This window comes from Opisthocomus hoazin, chromosome 5 (genome assembly GCF_030867145.1).
Source record: "Opisthocomus hoazin isolate bOpiHoa1 chromosome 5, bOpiHoa1.hap1, whole genome shotgun sequence".
Taxonomy (NCBI): Eukaryota; Metazoa; Chordata; class Aves; order Opisthocomiformes; family Opisthocomidae; genus Opisthocomus; species Opisthocomus hoazin.
The window spans coordinates 69,391,160-69,405,258 of NC_134418.1; the positions used below are offsets into that span (position 1 = coordinate 69,391,160).

At 38.1% G+C, this 14,099-nt stretch overlaps 1 protein-coding gene across 4 annotated transcripts in view; it reads right to left on the reverse strand.

Moving 5' to 3' along the window:
• The window catches only part of FSTL5 (follistatin like 5), a 318,510-nt gene that overhangs the window by 48,051 nt on the left and 256,360 nt on the right, over window positions 1-14,099 (reverse strand). The window lies entirely within an intron of this gene.

Sequence of the window (14,099 nt, forward strand, 5' to 3'; positions counted from 1 at the left end):
AATGATACATCAGTTCTGAGAAAATTATGACAGTTTAACCTCTGGTACACTAAAATACTTTTACAGGTAAATCAATGGAAATAGTGAATTAACAGCAAGATTAAATAAAGTTCTCTATGTCACGTGACAAAATTGTGATTAACGATCGCATCCATCAGCGTTAGAGTAAACCCCATCATTCATCATTATGCAACCCCCCATCCCAACCCAAGTCCATTAGTCTTTATCAATAGAGTGTTTCATAATCCATTATAAAAAGCATGTGGACTTTGCATACACAGAAATGATATATATTAATTACAGGTGACGTAATTTTCATAATTTCCTTTAAGCACTGGACTTTGAAGAGATTCATTTCAGGACATAGTTACAAGCGAAACATGCAAAACCAAAATGCATGCAAAATATTACTCTGTATTGCTGTAACACAGCCATGCTACCAAAGTTGACATGATGCATAATATTTTCCATTATCATTGAAGACTAAGATGGGAACTATAAGATGGCATGGTAACCAACTAAATGTTTAAGTTGTTTTTTTCCATAAAAACATAAATTGTATTTGGCCATCTTGTTTACAGTTGGATTTTAGACCTTTGAGATGAATGAAAACTAATTATCCTATTGCTCTTTCTGCCTGGGGAGAATAAAAATAAAGCAAATTGTGCAAATCTAAAATATTTTGAGCTCAGCATGCCATGGAATAAATTGTCTAAAACACCATCACTGTAAACCAAAGTGATTTGTAAAGTAATGGTCTTAAGAAATAGAGAAAAATTTAAAGGAAAGGAATACATCACAAAGAACACGTATATGTCACACACAGACATAACGGAACTGTGATGTTCATTGAAACACGTGTTGCAAAAGCCGAAAAAAATAATGTGCTTTAAAAGAAAAATGGAAAAAGTAATGGAAGATATATTATCAAAAATTTTGTTGGAACACAGAAGTCCCTTGACTGCTGACTGCTCAAGGTTGGAGAGTAGAAACAGGAACAACTATCGCTCCCGAAAAGTCCTGGATACTATGATTTTCCCAGCATCTTTTACTCAGCACTGCCGAAGACAGGACCAAGGTGGGCTTTTTGCCTCATGCAATGCAGAATTTCTCTCGTTCTTGTGCTCTGAAAGAATATACAGAGCCCAAATGTGTATCAGGGTCTTGGGAAAAAGTGTCAATCTATTTTCTGACAAGCTCACGATTCAGAGGCTTAGGATAACAGAGGTACTGGGCTTTTGTTTGTTCTCTCCCTCTCCTCTATCATTTTTTGTCTCCTGATTATTTTTTTTTCACAAATTCTCTCAACAGAGCTACCTCATTATATGACCTGAGACACTGTGTTTAAACTGTGTCTTTCGGTTATCCCTTGAGAAAATGAAAGTGATGATTACTTTTTACCTTCAGTGCTTTGAAGTGTACAAATGAGAGATCTCCATCTATGTAGAAAGTAGCAGTAATATTGTTGAAGTGATACTGAATCCTAGGATAAAAAATTTCCCTTTTCCCAACATAAGTGCATCTTTCAAACATGCTCAGTCTGTTTTATCATCTTTAAACCAGCTTAATTCTCTGGACTATTATGTGTGCATTATCTTCAAATATCATCATTTCCTTTAATATTCGAACTGCTAGGATCCAATAAACTACCAAAAGCCAAGATTAATGGAGTCTGCCATCTTGTCACTTACTCAGGCTGAGTAGTAAACCTTTACATCAGGAGACAGAATCTCTGTTGAACTGCTGCTAAGGTCAAAACGGAGTTAACATGTTTTAAATTTATTTCTCAGACATCTGCCTTTATATTTTCTCTGCTGATTTCAGGTTGTTTCTTTCAGAAGAGCCTAGCTTTGAAGGAAGTCTTGACTGTGTTGGCTGGGTATGTGTCCTCCAGACATCCAGCTACTCTGAATGAAACTTCTTTGTGACTGAATTGTTAACACCAGTACGACACTCAGATTTAGATCCAGTGCTGACAGTACAAAACAGATTTGGTTTACTGTATGTTTCAGTGGCAGACATGAACAGAATATTTAACATGTCTCTTCTAAATAATGTTTATCTGCTTATGTTTAAACTATTTCATTATTCTTCTAAACTAGATCTCTGAATATAAGTTGCTATCGTGAGATGGAATATTAGTTTCATGTTTTATTGACAACTATTATTTCTTAAACAAAGATCTAATCATTGGAACATTAGTACGGCAACTACAGAAAGAACGGACTGAAAGGTTTAAGAGATCTTGAAATGTTTTAGTTTAGACAAGAAGAAAAAGGTGTTGACCTGTATAAAAATAACACGTAAGAGAGAACTCTATCCTTCTGGCTTTAGAGCTACAGAAAATATTTTTTTTCACTGCAAGTTGAAAGCAACTGAAGTCTCCCCAAAGATACTCCATGACCAACAGGAGAAGAAACTGGGACAATACAGTACTGCCCTTCCCATCAACTAAAAATGGCACTCACTTTGCAAGCACTATGTGGTCAAGTCTTTCTTTATAAAAGATGACAGCTTCAAAGAGGGAATGCTAAGTAGCTTATGTTTGTTTCCCTTTGTTAAAGTGTTAAATCAGTCATTTGTACTTTGACAGAGAGGAGGAGGAAAGAAAGAGTGCTGGGCTAGGCTGCAGGTGACTAGCCTCTGGATGGAATTGGTGGCACTGACCATAACCTTTGGGCATGGCAGTTGAGCTAGTTTTCAACTCACAATCTGTGCATCTAACCTGTACTTCATCAGTTTGTCTTTGAGGGTGTCATGGGAGACAGTGTCCAAAGAATTTCTAAGGATGAGATAGACAGCCTCACTCCTCCCCTCATACACCTTGCCAGTCACCTGACTGCAGAAGGCTGTCAGGTTGATCAGGCATTATTTCCTCTTCATAAACCCACGCTGAGTGCTCCTAAATATCTTATTGTCCTTCATGTTTTTGGGAATGGTTTCCAGGGTTATTTGCTCCATGTCCTTCCCAGGAATCACGGTGAGGCTGATGGGCCTATCATGTCTGGGATTATCCTTCTTGCCTTTGTCATTGACCTTCTTGCAGCCTGCAGAAGCCTCCCCTGATCACCACAATCCTTCAAAGAATATCAAGAGTGGCCTTGCAACGCCATGGGCCACCTTGACCAGCATTTGTGAGTGAATCCTACACAGGCCTTTCAACCTGCCAATGTCTAGTTTGTTTAAATGGTCTTTAATCTGACCTTGTTCACCATGGGTAAGGCTTCCTTGCGAGAGGAAGACTTCCTACCCAGACTTTCCCATTCCCAACACCTGTTTTACCGGTAAAGACTGATGTGATGATGATCTTCAGTACAGCTTGGCCCCTTCCATGTCCTTTGTCACCAGGTCCCCTGCCCCACTCAGCTGCAGGCCCATGTTTTCCCCAGCCTTGTTTTTGCTGCTCATGTCTTTATAGAAGACCATCTTTTGCCTTTCACTTCTCTAACTGGATTCAGCTCCAAGTGGATTTTGTAACCTCTAACTTTATTCCTGCTCACCGAGAAAGTGGCTCTATGTTCAGATGACAGTTCTGTGTTTCTATACATCATGTCATATGGTCTTTTTTTAGTAACAAAGCAAATTAATTTCCCCGGGCCAACCTGGAGGATTTTCTTTAAAATTAGTTTTCTCTTCACATTGTGAGGAAAGAACCATGTAATATATGGCACTTTGAGGTCTCATAAATTTGGTCATAAAGTTCTACTTTTTATCAGTCTTTTTTTCTAGGGGTGACATAGGAAAGAAAATGAAAGTAACTATGATTATTCAATTGTGTGGAACTACACAGCATCAAATGAAATAATTTAAGATGCTAAGTACAGAACACATTAATTTGTGTTAATGCAAAATGATATCTATGGTTCAGAGCTTTGCTCCCCCATCCCTCAATAAAGGAGGATAAAAAGAGTGCTTTAAAAGTTCTGCAGTTACTAATTTTAAAATTAACAAATCCTTTTAAAGAAAAACGAGACATTATTTAAGAGTGCAAGATAAAATCATAAATAACAGCCATCACCTCACTTAATACAGATCAGGAAACCTCACTTCTTTTTTCAATCAGGCCTATAATTTGTGTTCAATAAAGATGTCCAGTCTTGAGATAAAGACTGCAATGCTGGAACACGTACAGCATATGTAGATGGAAATTATACTAGGGAACACATTGTTTACTTTCCTTTTTGGTTAAGCAAAAATTAACATGTTCAGCCACATCCTATATGTAATTCTCTCACATTTACAAACATCAAGATGCAAAAAAAATAATTATTGATAGATCTCTGCAAAATTTTCTGTTTTTAAGAGAGAACATCACCATCTTCTCTTGCACCCTATTTCCTTGATTTATAAAAAGAAGTATATTCAGACAACATACAGTTGTTAAATAATATCAGGAATTGTACTGGGAGCCTCGCAGAAGACATTCTATTCAAGGAGTTAGAGACCTTGAGCAGGCCAGGTTTGCTGCACAAGGCCTTGTACTTTGAGGCTTGAGAAGCCTGTATGTTCACATGCGTAGCTGCTGCAAGGCTGTCTGCTGGAATGCCCATACTATCATGTGCTGCATGCTGGTGGGTGTTATGACAGAGATAACATTGCAACCTGTCAGAAGATACATGGTTTTATTTGTCACTCGAGATAAAGCCACCACAGTATGGGAGGGAGAGGGAATCTCTCCATGGACAGGATCTGCACAGCACCCCTTGGGAAAATCCATCTGGAATTCATCTGATGCCACATGAATGCGGGGTCCCCGGCAGCTGAAGGGACATAAAATTTACTCACTATCTATATTCCTCTTTTTAGTCTACCTTATCAATAGCAGCTATTTTATTGCACCATTTGTTGTTGGGTCGTTTATATTGACAAACAAAAAGAATCCTGCATCAGGCCTCTCTCTCCCCCCACCCACCCAGTGCAGCACAGGGGAGAATCCAGGTTTCCTTGAAAGAGGATTTCTTTCTCTTTTTTTGATGCACACTTACAGCTCCATAAAAATCTCTTTTTATGGTCTTTACACAGCTATTCTATGCTTTTGTGCTCAGACCCAGCCTTTGACTATGAGTAGCTGACATCACATCTGAAAGCCTACTCTTCGTCTTTGTTATTCATTTTCTATGCTGGCTGAATGGTAGTAGATTGCACATTTTTCAGTAAACTCTGTACTTAGTACTTCATGAAATTCTGCAGCAGACTGTAACAGCAGTACAGATTCTTATCTCCTTTGGATGGAAACAACTGCAAAAATCCATGGCATTTCTGTTACTAAATGAATAAGAGGGTACTACAATGTCACTTTCCAAATAAATTATTTATCCTACTCCTTCTTATCACATTGGTAATAAATGACATTAGGTTCACTTTTCTGTCTCAACAGTCAATGTCAAAGCTTCCAACTATGTCAGCTACAGTGTTCTTCCTCCTTACTTTTTTCCCCAAACATTTAAGGGATAATGGGTGAAATAAAGTGTTTTGTTAAGATTGACATTCAGTGAGTCTGGAGATTAAATGTAGCTTTTCTGCTTCCTTTTGGCCATATAATTAGATGTACACATTACCAGTAATCAACACACAATACTATATATATCCAGAGAAAAACAAGGTCAGAGCAGTAAGATTCAGAAAAGAAAATTGTTCCTGAAGCACAATACTTTACTTTCTTCCAGAAACAGTTTTCCCTCTTCTATCACATGCTTCAGTAGTCATTATGCAAGAAAATGCTGAATGGGCTTTTAAAACAAATGAATTTTTTTTTAATTAAATACTGTCATTCTTTTGCACTTTTCATGTATATATGATCAAATAATCAGAAATTTTCCTTTCTTTTCTCTTGGTATTACATCTCTTGAAAGCTAACAAAATGTTTTCACAACAGGTTATTTTGCTGAACTGGCATGCAAACAAAATGGATATCGATTAAAGCCTTAATATCTGAAAAATCTCCTAGCTTGCTGCACTAAGAGAACAATGCAGATTAAAATGGCTTTAAGAAGAGGAAAAACAGCAGAAAGACATGTTTTCTGCATCATATGTTGTTCCAATAAACAGGGGCTAAAAAAATCCACTGATATTTTCTGAATGAAAAATAAATGATTGCTCATGAATATAGAACCCACGTTGTTAATTCTGGGTTTTGTCTCCTCAGAACATGTTTTCTATTTAAAATTATATAAATATTTTACCTGAATTTCTATCAGAATATAACAGGTGAGAAATAAAAGTCAACAGTTTCATATCAGCTCATTGTGCTAGACTTTGCACCATCAGATAGGAAACCACAGTCCCTTTCCAAGCCTTCAACCCTATAATGGCAAGAGGTCACAAGTAGCTGTAATAGAAAATACGACAATGAGGAAGATGCAAGAAGGTCATATGGCAAAAGTGTGGAATTCAACATTATTTTTCAGAATTGTCTCACCATAGTCTGCTGTACTTATAATTGCATTAAAAAGTAATTTCAAGGCATTTGAAGGGATGCTGTCTGCTTACTTCACTGACAGCCACCGCTGTTGTCAACTGTTCTGGTTAATCATACATACATCATAAAGTATCTGTTATCTTACTCTTTTTTCTCATGTCTCTAATGTATAAACACAAGCCCTCATGTTACAGAGTAAATCTATACCATCATCACTATCTGGTTGCTGAGCCATACAAGTTCTTAATTATTATTTTTATTTTAATTGTAATAGGGCTATAAGTGAAGACGAGGTTAAGGTGATTTACTTTTTGCTCGAATTCCACTATCAAGCAGAATGAAAACATTTATGCACATATCTTCTTTTAATTTTATTCTTACCTTTTAAAAAAATTCAGATTTATTGTGTGTATATACATATACAAATATATATAACTTAATGTTTTGTGAAGCAAACACACAATTTTTTTTCAAAGTTATCTTTCCTTGCTTCAATGATTTTTAAAGAAATTATGTCAATACAAATTCCATCAAAATTCCATCCTGTTCTTATGTGACATGCAATTTAATTTCATTTCAGGTTAGGTTTTAGGTTACTAGAATAACCAAATATCTATTTTTATTAATATTAAACTATTGTTTATCAGTTAAAAGTCATAATTGCCACTTTACTGTTGGTCAAATATGACCATGTTAGCTTACTGTTCTTCAATTTATTTTCTATAAATCTTTATAATCAATCATGCTGAATTCCTTTCCCACAGCACATTAACTCAATTCAGTCTACACTAGGAGGAATTAAAAATTGCTCATGAGCTGAATTTCTACCCTATACTTGGAAGTTTGAAATAAAGTCTTTGCCTATGATGCTGTCAACAAGTATAAGCTTGTTTAGCTCTGCCACAAAATAAAATGCCAGCATTAATTATCTCTGAGGAAATTAGGTAAATATGTACCATTCAGTATAAAATGTGAAAGGAAGATTCTATTAAAGTTGCATAAAGTCTTTCAGAGAGAATTTGGGCCATAAATCACAGTCAAAAGGCTTTTAGTCTCATTTCAAGTTCTAGACAGGGGAGATGCCTTGTTGCTTATGATGGCCATAAACCTGTCAAGTCAGTAGCATTCAGATCACATAATCTCTTGTTAGGTGATAGGACTGTGACATTATCTAAAAAAGGCACATAGATCTACTTGATGACATGAAACAGGTATATTATTTTTAAAATTTAGCCCCAAGACACACTGAATGAGACAGATAATTTTTATCCTACTTTGTCTGACTAGGTGAAAGAATCTGTAGGAGAAGTTGTTTTGCAATATATGATGATGTCATAGTGGGTGAACTGAGTGACACAAGAGTCTCTGATTGATGACCAAGAGTAAAAGCTACTATTAAAATACCATAAAGTACTGTCAAATTGGTCTTGAAAATGCCTTAACAGCATTACTTCATAACTTTTTATCACAACAATTGCCTCCCCAAGGTGTACACATGTGTCTCAATAAAATTTAGAGAAACACTTAAGAAGTCATAGGATCATAGAATCACAAAGGTTGGAAAAGACCTCTAAGATCATCATATCCAGCCGTCAACCCAACACCACAATGCCTGCTAAACCATGTGCTCAAGTGCCACATCTACATGATATTTGAACACCCCCAGGGACAGTGATTCCACCACCTCCCTGGGCAGCCTGTTCCAATGCCTGACCGCTCTTTCAATAACGAAATTTTTCCTAATATCCAATCTGAACCTCCCCTGACACAGCTTGTGGCCATTTCCTCTCACCCTATTCCTAGTTACTTGCGAGAAGAGACCCACAGACACCTCACTGCAACTCCTCTCAGGTAGCTGTAGAGTGCAACAAGGTCCCCCCTCAGCCTCCTCTTCTCCAGACTAGACAACCCCAGTTCCCTCAGCCGCTCCTCATAAGACTTGTTCTCTAGACCCTTGTGGAGTTATTAGTAAAATTAAGGTTTTACATCTGAAAATTAAAATTTATATGAAAAACGTAGCAGTGTTCACCCTTTGAGGAAAAGCATGAAATCAAAAGGAGCTCTGTGGATGGGACACAGCTGCAGCAGGCATGTGAGGAATCCACTAACACAGCAGCTCCCTGCAACATACTATAGAAGACGAAGCGGAGTGAAGATTCCGTGGCCATGCTTCGTGATGATAAAGCAGGAAGAAATGGTCCTCTAGAACTGATAAGCAACTCATCTGGCCCCCTGAGCCAAGAGGTTTTCGAAACCTTGCCAAAGTGCTATCCTCTTGTGAACTTTGCTCGTTTTAATATCATTTTAATACCAAAACACACCTCCATCCCGAAGGCTACTCGCCTCTGAGGTGCGACCACCCCTCTTCGAGTCTGCGCTCTCGATTTTTTGTAAACTATATCTTTAAACGTGAAGCGAGAAAATTTTACACCAGTCATGATAAAAGGTATGTATGACTACAGTCACTCAAACTCCACCTTAAAGGTAGAAAGAATAGAAAAATAGCCAGGGAAAGGGGGGATTTTTGGAGAAGAAGATAACACCGTAGATTTTCAGAGGAAAAGAAGATAACACCGTGAGCAAGTCAAGGGAAACTCCACCTCAGACTGCCTCCGACAGCCGGGATTGGCCGACGGGCTTAGCCTTGCTTCTCCCCGCCTTGGGACGCCTTGGGTGAGACTTAAACTAGGCGCTTTTCTCGGGAACAGTTACTCCCTAATGTTTATAGCTAGGCTGTAGTATTTATAACCTTTTCACGTGTTTTATATTTGCACGTGCTTTCTTGCAGACAGTCACTATCACCGGCAATTCAAAAAAACTGTATACCTGTTGCACAAATAAAACTGCACTGTTTCAGTAGCCAGTTGTCACAGTTTCTCACTGAACACGACCAAATGCCGCCATGCTAGTTCATGAGCATGACTGGACTGAAGGTGCAGACTGCTATTAGTGTATCCAGAATCGTGGTAGTTTAATATACGTATTAAACGTGACTGGACTGGTAGTGGTAAATTGGATATCACTCAGAATTTAAACCTAGCCGCACCTAGCCTCTCACTCCGATGAAGAGAGTTAGAATGCAAGGGGGTTTATTTTCTGCCAAATTAATGCGACAACCCTTCACCAGCTTCATTGCCCTTCTCTGGACACGCTCCAGCAACTCAATGTCCTTCTTGTAGTGAGGGGCCCAAAACTGAAACCCAGTACTCGAGGTGCAGCCACACCAGTGCCCAGTACAGAGACACGATCACCTCCCTACTCCTGCTGACCACACTATTCCTGATCCAAGCCAGGATGCCGTTGGCTTTCTTGGCCACCTGGGCACACTGCTGGCTCATGTTCAGCCGGCTGTCGACCAGCACCCCGAGGTCCTTTTCCACCGGGCAGCTTTCCAGACACTCTTCCCTAAACCTGTAATAGTGCATGGGGTTGTTGTGGCCCAAGTGCCAGACCTGGCACTTGGCCTTGCTGAACCTCATACAAGTCATATTATCAAACACAAACTAAGCTGTATTTTATAAAATGAAGTTTTGGAAAACATCAAGAGAAATGAAAATATTAAAAAAAAAAATAGAAAATAAAAAAAAATCCCCCAAAACCCACAAAGCTGTTTAGCTTTAAAGGGAACAGCACATGTTTACATGATCTATGACTCAAGTTTGACAGGATTATGAAAAGTTGAAACTGAGAAGAAATCGAAACAGAACTAATGTACCTGTGAAAGTCATCAAGAAAAAAAAAAAGAATTTTTAAAGTTATTCTACTTCAAAATATTTTACAAATAGTGAAGATAAGAATTTTAAGAATCTGAAAATCAACCCTGAAAATATTGCCTTGTCTTTGATGATCAATCTTTTTTATTTTCCTGTTTTCTGTACTGTCAGATTTTCTTCTTTAGACCTGTAGTTTATGCTGATATACTCTATTCCATTATTTCAATCAAATATTCCCATTCTAGTATAATTTTTCCTTCCTATAATTTCTTAAGCCCACAAAATGTTTTATTTATGCTCCTCAGCTATGCATTTTATTCCATATTCAGCTCTTACTCTACAAAAAAATTTAAATTGAGACCAATTCCTTCAGTCCTAACACTACATGAATGTAACTTAACTAAATAAATCCCACAGATGGAAGTTGCCATTTCTTCCTCCTCTGTTTCTGATTATTATTGTACTTTGTATCAATAAAAAAGGCAGTAACACTTTGCCCACTCCACCTGTCTCCTAAATACATTGTCAAGATACACAGTCAAATTATCTTTGTTCTATATTTAAATTCTTCATTTTCCGCACAGTGTTTCAACAAGAAGCAGCTGACAATTTTGGATTGCCTTATGGCTTCTAGGAGTTGGGTTGATCCAAATCTGTGTTTGTGACTATCAAAGGTAGCTATCAACATAAATCTGCAGTGGAGTTGTAAATTTGTGTGCTCATGCTTTAAATGCTGCTAAATCCAGTAGTATGGAGGAGAAAGCTATCAGTTAATAAAAGTTTGAGAGTTGCGTAAAATGCATCTGCATGTACTGCAAGCTAGAAAATAAAAAGCCACCTTTATCAGTTACTGCAGAGGCGCCGGAGTGCTAGAATAAAGATCGTGTTTACAAAAAGAGAGAAACAGCAGTCCTTCAGAAAAGAAATAGCCTTAATTACAATTAACATCCCATTTTTTTGCTAACAGAAGTTCCAGCAGCTTGACATTCCTTTCTCCCAGTGTAGCAGCAGCAAAGGTCCTGGAAATCATCACAAAGAGTTCCTAAAAGTAGATGAAAAGCATTGTAATACTAGAGCTATTCAAGGCTTGAATTGCACTGATGTGAACCAGGTTTGTTGGTTTAGGTTTTTTTTAATGTTCCATTGATAATATTCTTCTATATATACTTTTGTACTGTATTTGCACAGAAGCAAAGTGTGGCCAGGAGGTCGAGGGAGGTTCTCCTTCCCCTCTACACTGCCCTAGTGAGGCCTCATCTGGAGTACTCTGTCCAGTTCTGGGCTCTCCACTTCAAGAAAGATGAGAAGCTACTGGAGGGAGTCCAGCGGAGGGCTACGAGGATGGTGAGGGGACTGGAGCATCTCTCCTATGAGGAGAGGCTGAGGGAGCTGGGTTTGTTTAGCCTGAAGAAGAGAAGGCTGCGAGGGGACCTAATATATGCCTATAATTATCTCAAGGGTGGATGTCAGGAGGATGGGGCCAGACTCTTTTCAGTGGTGCCCAGTGACAGGACAAGGGGCAACGGGCACAAACTGAAGCAGAGGAAGTTCCGTCTGAACATGAGGAAGAACTTCTTCCCTCTGAGGGTGACGGAGCACTGGAACAGGCTGCCCAGGGAGGTTGTGGAGTCTCCTTCTCTGGAGATATTCAAGACCCGCCTGGACAAGGTCCTGTGCAGCTTGCTGTAGGTGACCCTGCTTTGGCAGGAGGGTTGGACTAGATGACCCACAGAGGTCCCTTCCAACCCCTACCATTCTGTGATTCTGTGTATAGACTGTTTCTACCTACAAACCTTCTTTTGACTACTTTTTTCAGGTTTGCAGATTTTCCTTTAACATACCTTTATACTTCAATATGATCTCTTACTTAAAAATGCAATTTAGAGAAAATGTTCCACTTACTAGAACAAGAGAAAGTTCAGTCTTCCCAGATAACTCCTTTATTTATTTTAATTGGTAGTAGAAGTGGTCTTATTCTCCACATAGGTAAAAAAGGAGCAGCAGTGTAAGACGTATACTGTCACCGTGTGATCACAGAAATTTAATGACAAGACATGAAAGGGACTATATACTCCCGGATGTAACTCCACATCTTAGAGGATTATTATGTAGCTTTTAAGAGATCATTTTGCCCTTGTGCTCCTATTCCTTTTACCTCCCATTCTTTTTCCTTCAGTCTTTCAGTGTTCTGACTAACCTGTCCTCTTTCACCTGCTGCTGTCTGTGTCCTCCCTTTCTTCCTCACAGTACTGGCCTCTGCTATTGCCCGCCTCCCCAGCTCTCTTCCACTTCTTCAGTTTTACTCATTCGTATTCCTCCTCACCTACCCTTCCTTGCATGACCACTCAAGGAGCCAAGAGCACAAGAAGAAATTTATCCTCTCCTTCACATCCATATAAGCCCATGGAGCACAAAAAAAGCAGTTACATTGAGAATCTGTTCTGGTAGTCCTAAAGCCTGGGTCTAGTGTGTGCAAATAGCATCTTCAGAATTCTACCAAACTCCCAAGAACTGTCCACCCACTATATAAATCACTGATAGCTGGGAGATTTTTATTGTGTCAGATGCTGGAGATATCTTTATTTTCATTGCAGTATGTTCTAGCAATAATCTCACTGCATGAACCACCAATATCAAGTCTCAGATTGTGCTGTAAAAAGCTTTCAGTAAAATGACTATAGCTTATTTAACATGAGGAAAATCGTGTTTTCTTTCTAATGTCTGTTTCAGGAGTGGCCACAGTAGATTAGCAGAAACATTAAAAATTAAAAGCAACAAAAAAGCTGTTTCTGGAGATAAATAGCAATAATGGAATGCTTCAATCTAAATGGTTGACATCAGAGGAATTAAGCAGGGTCTGATAAAAGGCAGCACCAGACATTTATCACCAGTACTTATCACAGATGTTTATAGAGGTAATATACACTAAAAATTTCCATTACAACTTCATGAACCTAGCAAAAAGTTTGCATATATGTGTACGCAGATGTAAAGCATATCAAATTTTAGCTACAGAATGCGTTAACTGGCAAAAATAATGCTGAAGTTATTTTAAAGAAAAGAATTTGATTCTTCTCCCCTGAGACAATGCCAAAATGAAGACATATTTTCAGAAGTGTTATTTTTAGTGCACATTGTAAAAGTCTGAAATGCTGACAAGAGGCCAAACTGTTCTTGAGACTGTCTTCCACTACTAAAAATTTTACCTATGTGTAACATAACAATGGTTCAATGTCCAGTGCTAGCATCTACCGAAGAGATCTGGATGACAAAGCACTTTCACTGTATTTTCCATTCAATTCTATCTCAAATTACCATCTTGATTATGATTCATCGTCATTATCATTATAGTACATTGACTTTTCTTGGGAACTGGAGTCCAAATTTCTGAAACTGGAAACTTTAAAATAAACAATGCACTGGCACCCTAAAGACATACTCTGCATCATATATTTTTATTTTTGCTACTAACATCACAATACCCATAATTCAGTATAGGTTTGCCATTCACTCTGTTTCTTTTCTGTTTATAATACAGACACATGCAATAGATGCCTCTGTAACCAACGCTGTGAATTTTTAAAACATCAGAATCTGATAACATTTTTAGGCACACAGGTGAAGGAAAAATTCTCTTATTATTTAACAATCTCTTTATTCATAATGGCACTGGTTTTAATTTAGGCAGAGGTGCCAAAAAATATTTAAGATTTTCTCTCAGGACCTATTCACACTGTCCATTCCCAAAGGAATGAGCTAGCCATGCCCTTTCCGCTACATATATTCAATTTTTCTCAAAGTGCTGCACTGAGTTTCCTGCACAACAAATTAGGGATGTGTGGAGAATAAGATTCCACAGATAACTCCCAAAAAGTTAGCTTATTATATAAAGTAGCATTAAAACCCAAAAGCTTTCATATGCAGATAAATAATGGGTCACTTAAGGACAAAAACGAACATTTCCTTCC